This window comes from Cajanus cajan, chromosome 9, assembly GCF_000230855.2.
Source record: "Cajanus cajan strain Asha chromosome 9, NIPB_CcT2T_4, whole genome shotgun sequence".
NCBI classification, from domain to species: domain Eukaryota; kingdom Viridiplantae; phylum Streptophyta; class Magnoliopsida; order Fabales; family Fabaceae; genus Cajanus; species Cajanus cajan.
Window position 1 is genome coordinate 43,066,663 of NC_138525.1, and position 20,292 is coordinate 43,086,954.

Below are 20,292 nucleotides of genomic sequence, written 5' to 3' on the forward strand. Positions count from 1 at the left end.
ATTCTAGATGTCACTTATAGCCGGATTTTCTTCACCTAAAATATTCACAAATTGTACGGTGAGAAAAGAAAAAATTTATATGTAAAGCACATACAAACACACCACAATGTAATATCATCATAACTCATTACATAAAGAAATATTTACAACCATTTCTATATATCATAATTCTATCAATCATGCATCATCTTTACATCACAATTCTCAATCACACCAATCCATCACATCAAATAATTTGTACTATGTTACGCTCATGCCACCCCTGTAGCATCTCGTGCCCAAGGTCATGCCACGCCAACATAAGTACTAATTGTCACACACAAATCTTGAAATTAACACTATGCCATGCTCATGCCACCTTTGTAGCATCTCTTGCCCAAGGTCGTGCCACGCCGACATACGTGTTAATTGTCTCACACATCCCACATTATGCCATGCTCGCGCCACTGCTGTAGCATCTCTTGCCCAAGGTCGTGCCACACCGACATAAGTGTGAGGAACCACAATCATATCACATTCACATTCAACACAACATTTCATTTCGTGCCAACATACTCACATCATAATTAATTGAACAATTAAGCCATAACGTAGCATTCGCCACATCATGCTATCAATTCAATACTAAAATGGTACATACAATATGTATACATTTGTGCCAATACATCACACAACAGTCCATAACTCAATTCCACATCACAAACACAATATGGATAAGTACACAAAAAACAGTGGTTCACATACCCCTTAAGCAATTCACCATGAATCCACATCTCATCATTATACATATATGAAATAACTCTACAACCTAGGGTCATACTACTTTACACAACTTTTCAATTCACATGATAACACCTTAGAACATCAAAACAACATACGTCTCCCTTTGAAAACTATCAAAGAAAACAACACACAGAGTTATACCCATCCAAATAAGCTCCAACCTATCTCAAAAGAAATATAAGAGGATCATATACAACTCTTATGTAGACATTGAATTCTAAAAAAATCATCTACTTAGCTAAAAATGTCAAAAACCACAATAGATATAATTCACGCTGACAGCTTGACCCCTGTTCACTAAAATAGTCATATCTAGAGTTCTAGACATTATTTTTTAGTGATTCCAAAGCCATTAAAAATATCACACCCAAAGATACCACTTTTGGAACATGAAGCCTAAAAATGTCTTTATGGTCACCTCGCATGGCTGACAACATTAAACTTAATCTTTCGTGCACTGGAATGGAGACTAAACTTATAAGTCGCATAACTCAATCAATTCTTAATCTTTTTGAAGTTAGCAGAAAAACACATAGAAGGGGGGTTGAATACGTGTGAGTGTAAACAAAGTAATTTTTAAAAACATTTTCGCAGAGGACTCATTTTCGTCCAGTAAAAATATTATTTTGAATGCTTAACAAAAAATGTGCAAGCTTGGTTCAACAAAAGATTCTTGCATTTGAGAGTTTATCGTTTGCACAGAGAAAATGCTTCTTAAACAAAAATTGTTCTTTAAGATAATAAATCAAACAAGTGTGCTTTTCGTCTAAAGAAAGTTGTAATGAACGATAATCATTGGACGAAGTTTGATGGAATAATACTAAGGCCGAGAAGACCAAGAGGTGATATATTAAAGGAGGCAAGAGGAATGGGTTAGTGAGGCCACTTTTGGACCTTAGCTCCTAAGTTCTTTTTAATCATAGAATTTATTTTACTTGTATTTCCAAATTTACCCTAGTATTTTGGGGTGTTTAGAACTTAGATTTATTTTCCCTTGTATTTCCCTTTTTACCCTTGTATTATGGGGTGCTCAAGATGATTAGGGTTTTTAATTTTGGGCTAGGGTGTTAACTAGAAGGGTGACACATTTTTTTGGTGTTCATTGGATCTATTTTTGGTGTTAGAAAGGCTTAGGCCCAAGTGGAGGGCAAAGGTTGCATGGTCTTATCATGCACCTAGATATAGCCAATCTAAACCCAAAGATTTCATCCTAGGCCACCAAGTTGCATCTAGGGCTCATTTGCATTTCATTTGGAATGCATTAGCCTACTCCAAATGCAACCCTAGATGCCTCCCCTCCTATAAATACCCAACACCCCACACCTTGTAAATACTTTGGATTATATGAATTTGAGAGAGCATTTTTGCCTCAAATCCTTTCCTTAGTCACTTGGCTTACACGGCCTACCTCTCCTGATGGAATCATGCTTTGGAGTGCAAGAGGTGACATACTCAAAGAACCAAGAGGAGTTGGCTAGACATGAAGGTTTGGGCCAGTCAGGGCCCAATGGGCCTGATGGGCCTAGGAAGGCCCAAGTTGAACTTTTCATGGGCCATATTTTGTTATAGCTATTTTCATATGTTTTGTATACATCATGTTAGTATAGGTATCATATATTTTGGTCTTGTATTTTGGACCACATAGAGTAGCATTTTAGGTTTTAGGCTAGTTGGACCTAGTTTTGGGCTTCATGGGCCTTTGGGCTTTTGGTACCCAATATTGGGCTCATTTTCATTCTTGTAATTTTTCCTTTCCATTGTAATTGTTTGACCAATGTAATTAGGTCATTAGAATAGGAAAATACAAAGAATACTAAAGTATGCTAATTAGGTTAAATTAGGTTTAATTTGGAAGTCATTTAAGTTACATTTGAGTCACATGTTTAGCACCATGGGTGGCTGAACATGTGCCACTCAAATTAACCCTAAATGACTCTCAAACCACACCTAAATGCACCTTGGTACCTAAATTTTCGGACTTACACATGTGCACCAAAGTTTGAATTGAAAATTCAAATTTGAATTCAAACTTTAGGCGCCATTTTGTGAGGCTTTAGTTTAGGCACCTATGGGTCACAATTCCGTGCATACTTAAGCCATTCTTTCACCTTTGTATTCACTTTTGATCATAATTGAAATTTGTGAGCCATTGGCCGAGTTTCCTCTCTCAAAAGTCCCTTAGAGTTCATCTTCAAAACCTTAGGATTTCACCTTAGGATCCTTCTCTTTGAAGTGTGCTCTCCATTGATGCTTGAGCTTGGATGCTTCCCTCCTAGTTCTAGGTTGAGTTCATCCGTGAGTTCTTAGCTTCCAAGCATTCTTGAGTTGAAGAATCAAGTCTCCATTGAAGAAGATCCGACCTAAGCAAATCCGTGGAGAAGATCATCCTTCACTTCTCCTAAGTTTGCTATCATCTCCCATCTCCTCCCTTGAGTGAGTTTAGGGTTCCTTGAGTGGCCTTCACCTCCACTTAGTGAAGAGAGCCAACCTAGAAGCACCCAAAACACCATCCTCCATTCATCTCTCATATTCACCCAAATGAACCCATTTATGCCCACCTTCCTTTTGCCTCACCCTTGAAGGAACATCCACCCTTAAGGTCATCATTTTGGCCTTAGCAAGGAGATTCTTCCCACCTTGGACGTCCATGATCAACCCCTTGGTGGAAGGAGTCCATCATTTGGTATCAGAGCCTGGTTCTTCAAGGGTAACAATCTCTTTATCTCTAAAAATATTCGATCATGTCATGTCTTCCTTACATGTCTCCTAAGTGTGCCTAAATGAATCATCTTAATTGCCATATTTTGATGATCCATAAATCTCTTCTCATGTGTTGATTCATACCATATGTTCTTTGTGAATCATCTTGGCATTTTAGGCTTTCTTATTTAGGTTCTTGCTTTTTTTCTTTAAATTTTTGAGTTGCTGGAAATTTTGGGCTGCATGTTATACATTAATGTTTTTATTTTTTTAATCCATCCGGTTTTGTCATAAGCTTGTCTCTTTGAATTACCTTGAAAGAAATTCCAAGTTTTTTATGCTTAGCCTTTGAAATGAACAAAAAATGACATGCATGCCACTTGTTTGATAAAATGGCCGTGAGTCCTTGATGTGCTTTAGAGAGTCAATCATGCATGCTAATTAGTTCTAGCATGTTCTACATCACTTAAAATATCATGTGTGATTAATTCCTTTACACATACTTACTTCAAATTTTTGGCCAATTTTTTGTGTATTCCTTGGTGAACTTGTATGCCTACATGATGTTTGATAATTTGAGTGTGAAATTGATTTCAATATGCCTATCTTTGCTGCTGGACGTGGGCTATTAAAAACTTAAGAAAAACACTCAAATTTTGTCTCATTGAGCTAGGGTAAGTTGCTAAAAGAATACTCCAAAAAGTTGCTAACAAAACCACCAAAAACAAGTGTAAAACCCAAGCAAAGGAATAGTATAAAATTCTAAAGAAAAAAAGAGAAAAGTGGCTGGACTTTGAACAAAAAAAAAAAGCCAAGACTTGGACAAGCCCAAAAAGAACAAAGAAACCAAAAACAAGAAAAAGGGAACCTTTGCTAGACTTGTGGAGTTTTGGACCAACTTTCATACCATAGCACTTGGAGTTAATTCCTGGACCATTGGACAATACTTAATGGCCGAATGAGACAATAAATCAAACATGGTAAGTGCATAATTTTTCTTTTAAGCCTACTTGCTAAATTCTATTCTAGTGCCATTCTAGGAATTACTCTTTTGTGTGCTTTCCTTTTATTAATGTGCCTTAATTTCAGTTTTTGAGTCTTTCGTCTACTCTTAAGTTTGTCTCATAAATTCCATTTGAGTTTAGCTTTTTCTTAATTGTGCCTTTTTAGTTTTTCTTTCTTGGCCTCTTGTACTCTTGGGTTGTGTTTTCTTCTTGATCTAGGTGGGGAAAACTTCTAAAACACTGCACACTTTCTTGGTGGATTGAGTGGAGGGGTTGTCCGATTGGAGTTCAAGGAACTTTGGAGGATCACACCAATTCAAAGAGTGCAAACACCATTTCAAGACTAACATTGGGCGTTCATTGTGAAGGGGTGGAGAATTGAAGACTTGGAGACTTCCTTTTTTTTCTTCTACTTATTTCTTTCTTGTTAAATTTCGGCCTCTTGTGTTTTTGGCCTTGGTTTCATTCATTTTTGGTTTGTAATTGGCCATTTTTAAACCTTTTCAATTTGGTGGTAGTTTCGTGTAGTTTGAAGGTGATTTGAAAATCTTCACCTAGGAAACCGACTAGCATATGCTTTAAGTGCTTTCCTTTGCATGCTTTAAAGCTTTGGTAGTATATTTGCCTAGGACTTTACATTGTTTATTTGTTTCGTTTAGAAGGCTTCATTTGCCTACTAGGGGGGCGTGCACATCACACACCTTAGTATTGTGAAAATTGTTTTTGTGAGAAAAGTGTGAAAAGGCTTAGTGATTTTTACTTGAAAAGGCTTGGTTTTTAAGTGATTCTTAGTAGTCCACCTCCCTTGATAGTTCACTTTGTACACTTAGGCCTTTTCATACCTCTCTTGCACCTTGAAAATCCTTTTTTTTTGTGAAAACCCTTTTATCACTCACTCTTTGTGAAAACTTTTTCAAACCTTTTTGAAAACACTTTGTGAAAACCTTTTTGGATCAAAGATGAGTGATCATTCTAGTGTCCATGGTCATAACTCTTGTAGTACTAGGTCTAGTGTTAGGGATGAACTTAGGCAACTCAAAGAGTACCTAAGAAAAAAAGAAGAGGAAAAATATAAAAAGAGAGGAAGAATTGAGAAAAAAAGAAAAAGAGTTTGAAAAAAATAATGAGGAAATAAAACAACTACTTGCAAAATTAGTTGAGAGGATAGAAACTAGTGGATCCCAACCTAGGATTGTTCCAACTAGATCTCAAAAAGGCAAAGAAGTTAGAGTTCCTAGGAGTATGCATGAGCAAGAAAATACAACAAGAGAGGAGGAACTTAGAAGGAAAGAAAAAGAAAAGAAAATAGAAAAGAAAGAAAAAATAAAGAAAAGTATAGAGAAGGTTAAAGAGTGGCTAGAAAATGAAAAACAACAACCAACACTCTTAGAGAAGAGTAAGGAGGATAATGTTTCTTCCAAAGGGCTTATGCTTGAAGAGAGTCACTTTCCCATTGAAAATGATTTTAAAAAGACTTTCTTCATTCATCAAGACCTTAACTCTTTCTCTCACGTTGCCACTAGTCATGAAGTGGAGATTCAAAAACAAATCCTTTTTAAAGAAAAAGAATCTCAACTTCAAGATTTAGTGAAGAAGAAGTGGACTTCACTTAGTCCCACTTCTTGTGCTACTTCCTTGGTGGTGCCCAAGGAAGATAAGCCTTCTTTCTTTAAGACTCTTTCTACTTTAGTTTTCTTCATAAAGCACCCAACTTTTGGTTTGTATGGTTTGTTGGATACATCTCATGGTGTTGTATCTTCTATTTTTGATCTTGAAGGAAGTTCAAACTTATTTGAACTTAACTTGAATACTTTCCTACAAGACAAACTTAGATTATATGAGTTTCCTAGACTCCTCTTAACACCTTTTTCTCATATGTATCTAACAAATTATGCAATACAAAGTTGTTTAGGTAATTTTTTAGTTAAGTTTTCTTTATTTTCCAATACATACCTAGGTCATTACATTGGGCACTTCCAACAAGATATTTTAGTTTTTTAGGACTAATACATTAATGTGCTATAGTTTTAGTCTTTTTACCTTTTTAGGTTTTAGTTATACACCTAGACTTCACCGTGGGGAGGATCCTATCCTTAACATTAGAAAGTCTAGTCCTTTTAATTTAGACAATCTTTTTAGCATTTTTAGTAGAACTCCTCTTAGGATGCACTTTCCATTTCTATCATATACTATTACCTCTAATGCTTATTTTTATGTTTTTGTTGGTCATGATGCCCACCATGAGGAACCTCTTGATTTGAGGTCAAATCCTTTTCAAGATGGAGGGAATGATGGAATAATACTAAGGCCGAGAAGACCAAGAGGTGATATATTAAAGGAGGCAAGTGGAATGGGTTAGTGAGGCCACTTTTGGACCTTAGCTCCTAAGTTCTTTTTAATCATAGAATTTATTTTACTTGTATTTCCAATTTTACCCTTGTATTTTGGGGTGTTTAGAACTTAGAATTTATTTTCCCTTTTATTTCCCTTTTTACCCTTGTATTATGGGGTGCTCTAGATGATTAGGGTTTTTAATTTTGGGCTAGGGTGTTAACTAGAAGGGTGACGCATTTTTTTGGTGTTCATTGGATCTATTTTTGGTGTTAGAAAGGCTTAGGCCCAAGTGGAGGGCAAAGGTTGCATGGTCTTATCATGCACCTAGATATAGCCAATCTAAACCCAAAGATTCCATCCTTGGCCACCAAGTTGCATCTAGGGTTCATTTGCATTTCATTTGGAATGCATTTGCCTACTCCAAATGCAACCCTAGATGCCTCCCCTCCTATAAATACCCAACACCCCACACCTTGTAAATACTTTGGATTATATGAATTTGAGAGAGCATTTTTTCCTCAAATCCTTTCCTTAGTCACTTGGCTTACACGGCCTACCTCTCCCATCTCCTCCCTTGAGTGAGTTTAGGGTTCCTTGAGTGGCCTTCACCTCCACTTAGTGAAGAGAGCCAACCTAGAAGCACCCAAAACACCATCCTCCATTCATCTCTCATATTCGCCCAAATGAACCCATTTACGCCCACCTTCCTTTTGCCTCACCCTTGAAGGAACATCCACCCTTAAGGTCATCATTTTGGCCTTAGCAAGGAGATTCTTCCCACCTTGTGGTGGAACCACTTGGAGAAGATTGATGTTCTTCAAGTTGAACCATGCTAAGTCCCTTTCTTCTCTTGAGGTTAGACACTCCAATGATGAAGAAACACCTTTGAAGAAGCTCCAATGGTGAAGAAGCACTAAGGAGTGCTCGGTTACTCCTTGAAGAAGTAGAAGATGGAGGCTCCAAGGCACAAAGGTGGAAACCTTTGTGAAGGAACTAGGGAGAACTTGTTCTCCACGGTTTTGAGACTTTGAGAAGAGAGAATTCTTTTAGAAATTTTGATTTCATTCATCCAAAGTGAGGGAAAATGAAAGGTTTACAAATTTATAGAAGTAGGTAGCTTATGGAGCAAGCTAACCTTAACCATGGTTCAAGTGAACCATGGTTTGGTTGGCTTGACCATCCAAGCTAGTTAAGAGGCTTGTGGAGCAAGCTTCTCACTTAGCTTGCTTGGGAAGCAAGCTAGGAGAAGCTTGTAGCACAAGCTTCTCAACTTTGAGAAAGGATAAGCAATTTGGCCAAGACAAAGAGATAGGCAAAGGTGGGCGGCCAAGGTCCTATTTTGCTCACTTTGATTATTTCAAAAATGTTTGATTTGGTTTAGTTAGGTTCATCCAATGATGATGAGACCTAGCTAAATCAAATCTATGAAAAATTAGGAGCAAAATGAGTCTAATATGTAAAATTTTGCCTAGGCCCAATTCTGGCCCAATTACTAGTCACACCCTCAAGCATTGCTAAATGTCACCCCACTTCTACTACTGGAAAAATAGAAAATGAGTGTATCAACAACAGAGGTTAAATGGAGTCAAACTCTCCAAGTAACCCACCCTAGAATCAATATGTAATGACTAATAAAAGAAACTAAAGTGCCTCACAAATACAAAGGCAAAAATAAGCCTATACAAGAGAACTATGTACAAGATATTTACAACATATGAAAAAGGTCTTCAAAATCATCCCATTCCTCTTGGTTCTTTTAATGTATCTCCTCTTGGATTCCTTGGCCTTGGCCATAGTCTATCATCCCCTCCCTCTTGAAAAGGATTTGACCTCAAATCTCGAGGGTCTTCATGATGATCATCCACACCTACAAATATATAATACCATTCATTAGAGGTGATATTGTCAATCAATAAATGTGAAAGGTATATCCTAAGAGGAATCCTTTCATAGAACCTAAAGAAATTAATGATACTAGACCTTCTAAAATAATGAATAGGATTCTCTCCTAAACATAGTCTAGGTATATTACTAAACCCTAAGAAAGTGCTAAAACTAAGACTATAACACACTAAAGACTTAATCCTAAAAACTAGAACATCTTGCCTAAAGTACCCTATGTGGTAACCTAGGCATTTCCTAGAAAATAAGGAAAATACTACTAAGAAATTTCCTAAACAATTTTGGATTATATTATTTGTTGGATAGTTATGAAAAGAATTTGTCACAAGGAACCTTGAAGGTTCAGATGTTATATCCAACAAATAATATATTCCATAAATTGGGTGCATTACTGACACAACTAAAGTAGGAAAAGTCCTACACAAACGAAGGCTATCTACCTTGGGCACCACCAAGGAAGTAACATGAGAAGTGGAACTAAGTGAAGTCCACTTCTCCTTCACCAAATCTTGAAGTTGAGACTCTTTTTCTTTAAAAATAATGGATTTATGAATCTCCTCCTCAAGACTAGTGGCAGAATGAGGGCAAGAGTTAAGATCTTTATGAATAAAGAGAATTTTTTTCATAGGATTTTTAGTACTAAAACAATTCTCTTTAATCACAAATCCTTTAGAGGATATTTCTTCCTCTTTACTCTTCCCTGCACAAAGCTCTTTCTTTTTTTCTATTTCTTCTTTTGTTTTGATTTTCATTTTTCTTCTTCTTTTGTGTTTTCTCATGTCTTCTTTCAATTTTTCTTCTTCTTGTTTAAGAATTCTCAACTTCTCATCTAGGATAGCAAGTTTAGCCTCTCTTTCAATTTTCTCCTTCTCTTTTTGAAAGGCCTCTTGCTTCTTCCATAGTTTAAGTGATTTTAGCTCTTTTGTTAAGTAAGAAATGCTTTTAGGAGAGCTATCACTTCCACTATAGTTGGATTGTTGAGACATTTTAAACAACAAGATTTTTTTCTCTTCACACAAAAATAGATTTTAAGAAAATAATATTTTTGAAGTGCTTAGACTTGGCACTTAGAGGTCTAAGAGTACAAATTGAACTATGGAGGGAGGTGAGCTACTATCGAGCCACTTAATAACCAAGCCTCTTCAAGTAAAAATCTCTAAACCCCTTTGTACTTTGCCTTGCACAAAATGTTTTCACAAAGTTCTTTTCAAAAGAAAAATAACAAGCAAGTGCCTAATGTGTACAATTAAGCAATGCAATCAAGACTTGGAAACATAAATTTCTTGAAAACATAAATTGCTTAAAACATAAATGGCATGAAAACATAAAGACAAGAAAACATAAACTAGGCGTTTTAAGCAAGTAAACCTATGTAAGAGCTTGGAAAATACCAAGGACTTCCAAGGACCCTCTCACAAGTACTACACGGATTTACTACTTTGAACACTTAAGGAGAGATGGAGATACACCAAAGGCACTCCAAGACACTCCTTAATAAAGGCCTTGTACAAAAAAAGGAGAATTAAAAAGTTTACAAGAAATGAAATGTAAATTTACACCAAATGAAATGCAAATTTACACCAAATAAATTGTAAATTCACATTCAAATGAAATGCAAATTTACTTGAAATGAAATCAATGGCTGCACCAAAAGTTTTGGAAACAAAATTCAGCCACTAATTAGTGACAATTTTAGTGACAGATTTAGAAATGGAAATTTTTTTAAAGCAAAATTTCCGTCACTAAATTTGTTACTAATTCCTTGTTTTTCACAAAAATTTTCTCAAGATTTTGTTGCTCCTTTTTCCTCCAATTCAGCCACCAATGTGCAGCCCTCTCAAGTGTTTCACTCCTCTTTTAGAAGCAACCTTGATGTTGGTCACTCCTAGGTGTTTAGTTTCCCAAAGTTCTTCCACCAATAGAGAAGCAAGTTCCCTAGGTCACCACAAAACCTTCCAATGTTGGCTTCCTTTGTAACTTGGCCTTCCACACCTTCAAGAAGCACTCAACACACCTTAAGTTGCTGGATTATTAGTGCTAAAACTGAAAAATAACAATTAGGAAAAGCTATACCAATTGGTGGAAATTAATGAGACAAAACTAGGAAGAGTTCCAATCAAAGACAAGCAAAAATTAAGGCACCAAGGAAAGGTTAGCACACAAAGGAAAAACCTATCAATGGCACTAGAGTAGATTACAAAACAAAATCTATGATTACAAAAAAAAATAAGACTCAAGAACAAGTTCTATGTGGCTGGACAGCTTTCAAACAAACAATACAAACCAAAATCCGAGAGCACACCACACACAATTTTCTACTCCTTGGCTTTTTCTTGTACTTTTTTTTTGTGATTCTTTTTGTAAATTCTTTTGCACTTTTTCTTTTTCTTTTTGTACAGGATTTTAATGCCTTTTAAACATGTATTAATCTCGGATTTAAAGAAGTAAAACTGCTGCCAAAATAATTCCACAAAACAAGAGGTATACTAGTGAAAATGTTTTTCTAGTGCTTCACAATTTTGTACAAAATTTAGGTCAATTTTCAAGCACTCTTTTCTTTTGTTTTTCCATTGAATTTAACATACTAATACCTCTGTTTTGCCTCTGTTTTGAGGACTTAAAAAGTGTTAAAAGTTTCAGCCACAAAGCAAGACACAAAGAAACCTAATAGGAATAGTGTTTGACATATTTTCTTGACAAAACTTTTAATGTGACATCAAAGAAACCTAACTCTATGAAATTTGCTAGAACTAATAGCAAATCAAGAACTCAAATATGTAAAACAAAAGCACATATAGGTCAGGTACAAAGAGTATTTAAATTGCACAAAAAGAATTGACCAAAAACAACACAAAAACAAAGGTTAAACAAGCTAGTCTAGGAATTAATGACATGTAAAGGACTACACATGACTCTAGACAAAACACAAGATTATAAACCAAAAACACATGCTATTCATTATCATAATCCAATCACGGATTCAGGTCATAAGGAATAAGAGAAGACTCAACAAAATAAAAAACGCACAAGTTCATAGAAGCCTAAAGCACCAAAACCGGATTGATTCAAGATTAACGGAACAAGCAAAGTGTGAATCAATCAATTCTCATGTGACATATAGGATCCATCAAAATATGTATTAAACCTAGATCCATACAGAAAACACAAGAAGACATGTAAAATATGGAAGAGACAACACGGATTCATACAAAAGTTTAAGAACACATAACCTCAAGAGCACCAAGGCTCTAGATACCAAAACTGGTGGAACCACTTGGAGAAGATTGATGTTCTTCAAGTTGAACCATGCTAAGTCCCTTTCTTCTCTTGAGGTTAGACACTCCAATGATGAAGAAACACCTTTGAAGAAGCTCCAATGGTGAAGAAGCACTAAGGAGTGCTCGGTTACTCCTTGAAGAAGTAGAAGATGGAGGCTCCAAGGCACAAAGGTGGAAACCTTTGTGAAGGAACTAGGGAGAACTTGTTCTCCACGGTTTTGAGACTTTGAGAAGAGAGAATTATTTTAGAAATTCTGATTTCATTCATCCAAAGTGAGGGAAAATGAAAGGTTTACAAATTTATAGAAGTAGGTAGCTTATGGAGCAAGTGTCGCCACCGGCCCGAAACGGGCTTTCGGCATTCGCGAAGGATGGTTGGACTCTTTTATTTGTTTAAAAATATGGATTGCTAGAATGACTTATTCTCACCAATGGATTAGCGGTTTTCATAAAAAGGAAGGGTTCATGGAGTCGCCACCAATGTTTTACTCAAAACATTGGAAAAAGAAGTTTAAGGCAATCGATTCAAAAATCGACTTCGGCCATGACAACCAGAGTCGGGTAAGGGAGTCGGTTACGCGTGGGGAAGGTGTTAGCACCCCACAGCGCCCCTTTCGGGTTCCCTATGACAGATTATTTCTAAAAATAATAGTGCGAAATTACTAAATTACCCCTATTTATTCTAAACAATTATAACTTAACTATCTACATGATGACAGTTAAATATACACACAGAAAGCAGTAAAAGGAAGGACTTAAGAAGAAACCTTTGAAGCGTGCTTTTATATTCAAGTAAAACTGGGAAGCTTTTTGGCGTTCCCTCGCTCTACAAGCCCGCTTGCTCCCTCCTAGAAAATTTTAACTATGGAAATCCGGAGGATTTCCCTTCGACTCAGTTCGAGACTCAAGCAAAAAGCTCAGAACTCGAGAACTTTGTCGGATCAACTCTCCGAGTGATTTCTAGGCAGAGCACTGCTCAAAAAAACCCAGAATACTCAAGAAGAGGGTTAAAACTCAGTGTCAAAGTGTCAAATGACGTCCAATTGACGTCATATTTATAGGGATGAGGCGCAGTACGGCCTCTGGGGGTCAATACGGCCCGTATTGAGTTTTTGAACTACAATACGGCCGTATTGAATTCAGTACGACCGTATTGAAGTTCAAAAAACCTCAATACGGCCGTATTGAGTTCAGTGCGGCCGTAGTGAACTTCAATCCGGCCGTATTGAGTTCAGTGCGGCCGTATTGTAGTTCAAAATGTTCAATACGGCCGTACTGAACTTTTGGGAGGCCGTATTGGGCTTCATTCCCTCCACTTCCTTATTTTGAGCTATTACAAGACCTCTAGACCTACAGAGAATCCTCCTAGGGCCTTCCATGAGTCCTTCTGGCTGACTTTCCTTCAGTCCTCAAGAGTCTTCAAGCTTTATTTCCGACCCGGACAATTTTAGGGGTCTACAGCTGCCCCCCCTTTACTTAGTCAAACGACCTTTTGGTGTACCGTTTGATAAGTAAAGGAGTTGACCCAATTGTCCGGGGAATAAGCCATCCTTCCGACTTGTAGTGTCTTCAGGTGGGAAAATTGTTGAGTAGCCTCTCCAGGTTGAGTTTGCCCTCTCCAGGGTGAGTATTAGTCGTCGCCTCTCCAAGCTCATTGCATACCTCGGTGCTCTGGACATCTGGGTAGCTGAGTAACACCTCTCCAGGCTTGTGCATACCTCGGTGCTCTGGACATCTGGGTAGCTGAGTATTGCCTCTCCAGGCTTGTGCATACCTCGGTGCTCTCGACAACTGGGTAGCTGAGTACCGCCTCTCCAGGATTGTGCATACCTCGGTGCTCTCGACAACTGGGTAGCTGAGTACCGCCTCTCCAGGCTTGTGCATACCTCGGTGCTCTCGACAACTGGGTAGCTGAGTAGCGCCTCTCCAGGCTTGTGCATACCTCGGTGCTCTCGACAACTGGGTAGCTGAGTATTGCCTCTTAGGCTTGTGCATACCTCGGTGCTCTCGACAACTGGGTAGCTGAGTAGCGCCTCTCCAGGCTTGTGCATACCTCGGTGCTCTCGACAACTGGGTAGCTGAGTACCGCCTCTCCAGGCTTGTGCATACCTCGGTGCTCTCGACAACTGGGTAGCTGAGTATTGCCTCTTAGGCTTTGAGATGATTTTGTCTCCACAGTCCACGATGCTGCTTCGACGGTTTGATTTTGATTTTGGTGCCGCTGAGGGCTGGATAACGCAGGGATCCGTCTAGGGGATGTGCAGTTACTCATAGGTTCTTGTGTCCCAACTTTCCTTTGCATAGTTGGTGCCCATTGAGGAATTTCTGTTTCCCTGGGGTGTAGACACGAAGATGCTCTTTCTGAGATGAGCGATGCCTTATGATTGGCTGACGTCCTTTCGACGTTGGTGGAGTATCCCGGTTATCCTTATTCGGGTGACTCTTTTGATTTTCTGATTTTGTTGCCTCTATGTAGGCTATTATCCGCTGGGGGATTTTGTCATTGATTGTGATTAGCCTCTTCTGTTAGGCAGATCATCTTGACGCTTGATGTTTGGCTAAGAGCCGGATTCCACTTGGGGAATGATTATTGATCTTTTGATTTTTCTCTTTTTTGTAGGGATGCCTCTTAATAGGCGACTGGGGATTTGAAGTTTATATATCCCAGAGTATTATTTAGAAAGCCTCTTCAGGCTTAGCTTCACTCATCGCTTGAGTTGGAAAGCTATCCTCCACTGAGGAGGTCATAGTCCTTTCGACTTGGATATTCTGTTTAGACGATCAAGCCCTCCTTGGGGAATCTTGCTGATCTTGGTTTGATAGCTTTTACTGGGGAATTTGGCCCATGAGTGGAAGCTGAGATATCTCTGGGGAGTATTATTTCGGCGAGCCTCTCCAGGCTCAATTATTCTGTACAATTTGTCGAGTATTATTTCGGTGAGCCTCTCCAGGCTCAATTATTTTGTATGAGTATTATTTCGGCAAGCCTCTCCAGGCTCAATTATTCTGTGGGAGTATTGTTTCGGCAAGCCTCTCCAGGCTTAGTTATTTTGTATGAGTATTATCTCGGCAAGCCTCTCCAGGCTCAATTATTCTGTGGGAGTATTGTTTCGGCAAGCCTCTCCAGGCTCAGTTATTCCGCACGAGGCGATTGATTTTCTAAATCTTTTGCCTCTTTTTTGTCGTTTTTGGCTTTTTCTGTATTTTTTGCCTTTTTTGTCATTTTTTTTGGCTTTTTCTGTATTTTTGCCTTTTCTGTTGATTTGCGGCCTTTTCTGTTGACCGCTGCCATACACAAGCAATTTTTCCTATTTTCTATTTTATGCAATTGCCTCATGATAAGGTCTTTGAATGTGCAACTAATGTGTGTGATGCACAAATGCAAGTTTTATTATTTAATGTTTTTAGAAAAATGAATGGCTCTCCCTATCCTCCTTTTCTTGGAGGAATTTCTGTCATCGACGTGAGGGAATATTTTTGTGAGCCTTTTATGCAGGAGATTATGGATTTTATAGGAACCCCTCCAATTTTCTTTATTGACCGATTATTAAGGAATTTCATACAATTTTTAGAAATACCAATTTAGAGGCATAATCACATGGTCAAGAGAGAAAAGAAATGAATAGATATTTTATTAATATTCACAAGTGTTTTTACAGAAAGATATACAGAAGGAAATTTCTGAAGAATGGCTGGCCTGGGTAGGCTATATACATTGGGCTTAACAATTATATCTGTAATTGTTGCTCTTTACATTCCCCTAGTTGCTTCGGGTGAGATGCCTGAGCCAGGAGTGTAGATGCTGCAAGACGCTTGCTTCTAGAAGATAATCACTTGAGCCGCCTTTCGGTTTTCGATTCAAGTGATCGTTGCTTGCTTTGTTTTTGCATCTTATTCTTTTTGCCCCTAATTTTTGTCTAGGACGTATCCTAGCGGGGATAAATTCGCCTTTGTTTTGCCTAGTACCCTTGTACTGGCGGGCTTTTTATTTTGCCCTAACTTTTGCCTAGGACGCCCTTTTTGGGTTTTCATCCTAGCGGGCCTATGCAAGCAACATCTTCAAGCATAGTACTTCTTTACCACGTCAGCGTTGACTGGGTATCGAAGTTCTTTTCCATCCATGTCTGTGAGGATCAATGCTCCTCCTGAGAAGGCTCGTTTTTCCATGTATGGTCCTCCGTGATTTGGGGCACACTTTCCGATTTTGTCCTTTTGAGTTGGTAGCAATTTCTTCATTACCAACTCTCCCTCATGGTAGACTCGAGGGTGGACTTTCTTGTCAAAAGCCCTTTTTGATCTTCCTCTGATAGGCTTGACCATGGCATATGGCGTTCAGCCGTTTCTTTTTGATAAGGTTCAACTGGTCGTATCGGCTTTGAACTCATTCTACCTCGGAAAGTTTTGTTTCCAAGATTACCCTTAGAGAAGGTATCTCGACTTCGACGGGTAGAACTGCCTCCATCCCATAAACGAGGGAGAATGGAGTAGCTCCTGTAGATGTACGTACTGAAGTCCTATAGCCATGAGGAGCGAAGGGTAACATCTCGTGCCAGTCTTTAAATGAGACAACCATCTTTTGCACTATTTTCTTGATGTTCTTATTGGTTGCCTCGACTGCCCCATTCATCTTTGGCCGATATGGGGAAGAGTTATGGTGTTGGATCTTGAATTCTTGGCACAGTTCTTCCACCATTTTGTTGTTCAGATTAGATCCATTATCAGTGACGATTTATTTCTCCATGCTTCCACTAGATTATTCTAAAATCATTTGGGACAAGAGAGAAAAGAAGGGAAAGATACTTTTATTCTGAAGTTTGTGTTTTAGAGGGGTTTTTATTTTCATTTTGAAAAATGGTTTTTGTAAGAATGGATGGCCAAGGTAGGCTTATGTGTTTAGGCTTGTTTGATTAAACACTTATGAAGTTAAAAAGTCGTGTTGTGATTCGACAACTTGGATAGCTTCCCTTGAACCTTTCTTGAATTCGGCTCGTGGTACCATCATGGATTTCTTTTTTTTTTTTTTTTTTTTTTTTTGATTGTCCTTATTTTTGCCTGAAACACCCTTTTGTGGTGTTTTAGCGGACTTTTGTTTTTTGTTTATTTTGCAACCCTAATTTTTGCCTAGGTCACCCTTTCGTGGGATTCCTAGCGGGTTCTTTGCTCTTATTTTTGCGCATCCCCCTTTTTGGGTTTTCTGCCGAGCTTCTTTTATTTTAAAGGATTTATTTTTATCCATGATGGCACTTGTCGAGGCCAAGGGAAGGTGCTCCAAGTTGTCACACACACTTCCACATAAAAAATGATGCGGGTTTATTATTATTAAGATGATTTTAACCTCATTCATGTTTATTCAAACAGGGTTAAAAATAATGCGGTTTAGAATTTTATTATAAGCAAGAAAAAAAGCAATGAAGAATGATTTTATTATAATCATAGCGGAAACATGTGTCCTTATTTCATCACTGATATGGGTCCCAATATTGACCTCTTTTATCTCTCGGCCCTGCCCCAAATTCACAGTCTCCAATTTCTCTTGACGAGCTTCTTGATCTAGCAATCTTTGCAAATCCGGAGAAATGGTCTCCTCATCACTGTCCAACTCAACCCATTTATCCTCAACTTTCGGATCCCGGTCAGAGCGAACAATTACAGACATAATTATTTTATTGGTTCTGTTTAGGTTTAGAATTATTAATGTTAATGGGGAAAGAGAGAAAAGAACAAAAGAGAGAGTAATGTGTGAAAAATGCCTCTTTATTGATATGTATTAAAACTGTACAAAAACCCTTATTTACATGAAAAGGTTCTCATGATCTCGGGTACTGATCATGAGTCCCTAAAAGAAAAGAAAAATATGAAGGGGCCCTATCGTGGCTTGCCATTCTCTACTCCTGCTTTGGTAGAGGATTCTTGCTCACGTCGGGCGCTGTCGAATCGAAGGTGACCCACCCAGCATCAATAAGGTCTTGGACCTTATATTTGAGAACTTTACAGTTCTCCGTTGAATGCCCCGATGCCCCCGAATGGTATAGACATTTGTCTTGTGGTTTGTACCAATCGGGGTATGGTGGATCAAATTTCCTCGGTGGAACATAAGCTAGAAGACGCGCTTCTACTAGCTTCGGCAGGAGGTCGCTATATGTGGTCGGAAGTTTATCAAACTTCCTCACAGGGTTGTATTGCGACTTTCCCGACTTCGAAGTGGAAGAAGATAAAGAAACATTTACGGCATTGACTCCTCCCTCCTTCTTCTTCCTGAAGGTCTTCTTAGCTTCGAATGATTTGGAGGGCTTAGCTAGCTTCCCACTTTTCAGCCCTTGTTCCACCCTTTCTCCAATGGTGATGATGTCCGAGAAGAGTGTGGTCGTGTTCCCTATCATTTTGTCATAATAGGGACCGGTCAACGAATTTATGAACAAGGACACCGTCTCCTTATCTGACAGCGGGGGCTCTATTTGTGCCGCCAACTCCCTCCATCGTTGGGCATACGCCTTGAAAGATTCATCATTTGTTTTACTCAAGGCTTGAAGATCTGACCTATCGGGTGTTAGGTCGATGTTGTATTTGTAGCGCTTGAGAAAGGCGTCGGCCAACTGCCTCCATGTGTGTACTAGATTTCCATCTAGCTGCATATACCAGTTGAGCGCGGTATCAGCCAAGCTCTCTTGGAAGCAGTGGATCAAGAGCTTTTCGTTTGTGGCATATGCAGCCATCTTTCGGCAGTACATGGTGAGATGACTCTTGGGGCAAGTCGATCCCACGTATCTCGGGAAATCCGGCACTTTAAATTTAGGAGGGAATTGGATGTCCCTCACTAAACACATATCGGCGGCATCTTTAATATCGAAGTCATGCCCCTCCATAGCCCTTAGCCGATCCTCTAGGGCGTGGAATTGTTCCTTTGAAACCTCGGGCTCTTTAATCATGATCCCCGCCCCAAGGGGTACAGCTCGTGGAGGTTCTTCTTCGTCCTCATGATCCTCCTCATGATGGGACTCATGGTCACTGTGGTGAGCCCCGTTCATGTTTTGATGACGCATGAGTTCCATCATTTGCGCCATCTGCTCCTTGAGCTGTGAGAGTTCGGCTGTAAGCTTCTTATTTTGGTCCTCCAGCGCTTCCATCTTCTTGATTTTCTGCGCGCGTGTGAGGACAGAGAGATGACCAGCCACTTTCTAAAATGAATGTTTAATTAGTTTATTTATGGGATGAATACGCTCTTGACATGAGCTTGATAACCCTCCATTTTTAAGGCGCTGCCTTTTTAAAACGGAGTGTTACCACCCTCCTTGACTTATGATCCCTCCCCAACGGAGAATCTCGATAATTATGGGTCTCTTTTACTCATGTCAAGAGGTATTGGTGAACCTAGAATGCATGGTTTATGAGGATGCATGATATCTTATTGGTAATGATGCACATGCTCCTCACTTTTATTATATTTTCACACATGGTCTTTCTTCTCATGTCATGGTATTTTCATGCATGGGGATTATTCTTTAGACCTTATCACGAGGTTTATTATTAATGTACAAACAATATCACATAAACCTATACACAAACAATTCACTCATCCACGAACAGTCACGAGCGAATCACGAGGTAGGGGTATCCTGCAGAAAAGTGCATATTCAAGGAGGTTCTAACTGTTCTCACTGGTCTGAGGCCCCCAAGGTGCCCCCATTATAGGGACCCAATTCCTCTCGTCGTAAGTCGATGGAAAGTTCCAACGCACTGTCGGACTCGAGTTCATGGTTATCACCTTGAGTGATGTTTTCCGACAACGGTCTACGGGCACCTATAGACCCATTCGACAACCGGCCGTACTAACATCCACTCCCTATGGCTTTCCACTCATGCCCCCGGGTATAGAGGGAACTGTTGTGTGCAAAGGTTTGTGTACAGTTTTTATTTCAAACAATTGCGGAAATTTAAACATACAACAGTTATTAAAGCCAAATAGATAAAGCATATTATCATACAAGTAAGGGGTAATAAAGTAATTTTAACTATTATTTGTTAAAAATAATCTGTCACTAAATGGAACTGACTCTCGAGGCTTCCCCAGCGGAGTCGCCATCTGTCGCCACCGGCCCGAAACGGGCTTTCGGCATTCGCGAAGGATGGTTGGACTCTTTTATTTGTTTAAAAATATGGATTGCTAGAATGACTTATTCTCAAACTGAGACCTTGTCAAACGAGCAATTTTATTAAAAGGCTCACCAATCCATGTTAATCCCAAGCGGGACCCTCCATGGATTAGCGGTTTTCATAAAAAGGAAGGGTTCATG